Genomic DNA, 3596 nt, shown 5'->3' with positions numbered 1-3596 from the left:
GATTTTTTTTTTTTTTTGGGATTTCTATCCTCAGTTGCTTCTAATAATTATGTGGAGGGAGGTGCATCTCCTGAGGTATCTCAGGGATCTCTTGATTTGCAGCCACATGTTCTACCACTGAGCTATCGATCCTTTACATAATTGTTTTACCACACCAAACTTAGAATGTTGCTCGCCCTCGAGCAAAAGAAGAAGGAATAGATGAAGAAGAAGATGTGGAAAAAAAAACTAGGATTACGAGGAGGTAAGGTGGAGATCCTGTGGGGTCCACAGATCCTGAGGTGTCAAGGCATTTACATCCCTGCACCAATTTAGGCATGTAAAATGCCCTTGCACACAACTCTGGGCGTTCAGCGCCAGGTTGGTGCCCATTTTGGGCATTCAACGCCCCTTTGCTGCCATTTCTGGCGTTGAACGCCAGAACCATGCTTGTTCTGGGCGTTCAGCGCCAGGATGCTCCCATTCTGGGCGTTCAGCGCCAGAACTATACTCTGTTCTGGCGTTTGAACGCCAGACAGATGCTCCTCCAGGGTGTGATTTTTCTTCTGCTGTTTTTGATTCCGTTTTCAATTTTTTTGTTTATTTTGTGACTCCACATGATCATGAACCTAAGAAAACATGAAAAACAATAAAAATAAGAATTAGATAAACATTGGGTTGCCTCCCAACAAGCACTTCTTTAATGTCAATAGCTTGACAGTGGGCTCTCATGGAGCCTCACAGATGTGCAGAGCTTTGTTGAGACTCTCCAACACCAAACTTAGAGTTTGGATATGGGAGTTCAACACCAAACTTAGAGTTTGGTTGTGGCCTCCCAACACCAAACTTAGAGTTTGACTGTGGGGGCTCTGGTTGACTCTGCTTTAAGAGAAGCTTTTTCTGCTTCCTCTCCATGGTTGCAGAGGGAGATCCTTGAGTTTTAAACACAAGGGAGTCCTCATTCCATTGAAGGACTATTTCACCTCTGTCAACATCAATCACAGCTCTTGCTGTGGCCAGGAAAGGTCTTCCTAGGATGATGGATTCATCCTCTTCCCTTCCAGTATCCAGGACTATGAAATCAGTAGGTATGTAAAGGCCCTCAACCTTTACTAATACATCTTCTACTTGTCCATAAGCCTATTTTCTTGAGCTGTCTGCCATCTCTAGTGAGATTTTAGCAGCTTGCACCCCATAGATTCCCAGTTTCTCTATTACAGAGAGGGGCATGAGGTTTATTCCTGAACCAAGGTCACATAGAGCCTTAAAGATCATGGTACCTATGGTACAGGGTATTATGAACTTTCCAGGATCCTGTCTCTTCTGAGGCAATGTCAGTTGATCCAGATCACTTAGTTCATTGATGAACAAGGGAGGTTCAACTTCCCAAGTATCAATGCCAAATAATTTGGCATTCAGCTTCATGATTGCACCAAGAAACTTGGCAGTTTGCTCTTCAGTAACATCCTCATTCTCTTTAGAAGAGGAATACTCATCAGAGCTCATGAAGGGCATAAGGAGGGTTAATGGAATCACTATGGTCTCTAGATGAGTCTCAGATTCCTTTGGTTCCTCAGAGGGAAGCTCCTTATTGGTCACTGGACGTCCCAGGAGGTCTTCCTCCTTGGGATTCACGTCCTCTCCTCTCCTCACAGGTTCGGCCATGGCGCTTATGTCAATGGCCTTGCACTCTCCTTTTGGATTCTCTTCGGTATTGCTTGGGAGAGTACTAGGAGGGATTTCAGTGATCCTTTTACTCAGCTGGCCCACTTGTGCTTCCAAATTTCTAATGGAAGACCTTGTTTCATTCATGAAACTTACAGTGGCCTTAGATAGATCAGAGACTAGATTTGCTAAATTAGAAGCATTTTGTTCAGAGTTCTCTGTCTGTTACTGAGTGGATGATGGAAAAGGTTTATTATTGTTAAACCAGTTTCTTCCACCATTATTAAAGCCTTGTTGAGGCTTTTGATCCTTCCATGAGAAATTTGGATGATTTCTCCATGATGAGTTATAGGTGTTTCCATAAGGTTCACCTAAGTAATTCACCTCTGCTATTGCATGGTTCTCAGGATCATAAGCTTATTCTTTAGAAGATGCCTCTTGAGTACTGTTGGATGCAGCTTGCATTCCATGCAGACTCTGAGAGATCATATTGACTTGCTGAGTCAATATTTTATTCTGAGCCAATATGGCATTCAGAGTATCAACTTCAAGAACTCCTTTCTTCATAGGCGTCCCATTGTTCACAGGATTTCTTTCAGAAGTGTACATGAACTGGTTGTTAGCAACCATGTCAATGAGTTCTTGAGCTTCTGCAGGCGTTTTCTTTAGGTGAATGGATCCACCTGCAGAAGTGTCCAGTGACATCTTTGATAGCTCAGATAAACCATCATAGAATATATCCAGGATGGTCCATTCTGAAAGCATGTCAGAAGGACACTTTTTGGTCAACTGTTTGTATCTTTCCCAAGCTTCATAGAGGGATTCACCTTCTTTCTGTCTGAAGGTTTGAACATCAGCTCTAAGCTTGCTCAGCTTTTGAGGAGGAAAGTACTTGGCTAAGAAAGTCGTGACCAGCTTATCCCAAGAGTTCAGGCTGTCTTTGGGTTGAGAATCCAACCATAATCTAGCTCTATCTCTTACAGCAAAAGGGAAAAGCATGAGCCTGTAGACTTCAGGATCTACTCCATTAGTCTTAACAGTATCACATATCTGCAAGAATTCAGTTAAGAACTGAAAAGGATCTTCAGATGAAAGTCCATGAAACTTGCAGTTCTGCTGCATCAGAGAAACTAATTGAGGTTTCAGCTCAAAGTTGTTTGCTCCAATGGCAGGAATGGAGATGCTTCTTCCATGTAAATTGGAATTTGGTGCAGTAAAGTCACCAAGCATCTTCCTTACATTATTATTATTTTCGGCTGCCATCTCCTTTTCCTGTTCGAAAATTTCTGAAAGGTTTTCTCTGGATTGTTGTAATTTAGCTTCTCTTAGTTTTCTCTTCAGAGTCCTTTCAGGTTCTGGATCTGCTTCCACAAGAATGTTCTTATCCTTGTTCATGCTCATATGACAAAGAAGAGGGCACAGAAAAATAATAATAATAATAGAGATCCTTTATACCACAGTATAGGGATCCCTGTGTGAGTAGAAGAAAAGAAGAAGAAATTCGAACACAGATAGAGGAGGGGGTTCGAATTTGGTGATGATGTGAGGAAGAGATGTTAGTAGATGAATAAATAAATAGAATAAGATGAGAGAGAAGGAGGGAATTTTCGAAAATTATTTTTGAAAAGGAGTTAGTGATTTTTGAAAATAGTTTTTGAAAAAGGTTAGTATTTTTTTCGAAAAAAATTTTTTTTAAATAAAAAATAAAAATAATTAGTTAATAAAAAAGAAATTTTTGAAAAAGAGGGAAGATATTTTTGAAAATTAGAGAGAGAGAGTTAGTTAGGTAGTTTTGAAAAAGTTAAGAAACAAACAAAAAGTTAGTTAGTTAGTTGAAACAAATTTGAAAAGATAAGAAGTTGGGAAGTTAGAGAAGATATTTTGAAATCAAATTTTGAAAAAGATAAGATAAGAAGATATTTTTTTGAAAAGATATGATAGAAATTAGTTTT

The 3596-nt window shown here is 39.9% G+C and overlaps 1 non-coding gene across 1 annotated transcript; it reads left to right on the top strand.

Annotated features, from left to right (window-relative positions):
• Positions 1-2403: 2403 nt before the first annotated feature.
• On the top strand, positions 2404-2511 carry LOC148549065 (small nucleolar RNA R71). Its single transcript, XR_015897471.1, has one exon. It is a non-coding gene; the product is annotated as a small nucleolar RNA R71 (small nucleolar RNA).
• The last annotated feature ends 1085 nt before the right edge of the window (positions 2512-3596 follow it).

The sequence above is a fragment of the Arachis ipaensis genome, chromosome B8, assembly GCF_059453495.1.
Source record: "Arachis ipaensis isolate K30076 ecotype BB chromosome B8, ASM5945349v1, whole genome shotgun sequence".
NCBI lineage: Eukaryota > Viridiplantae > Streptophyta > Magnoliopsida > Fabales > Fabaceae > Arachis > Arachis ipaensis.
This window is presented reverse-complemented; position numbering and strand designations above follow the sequence as displayed.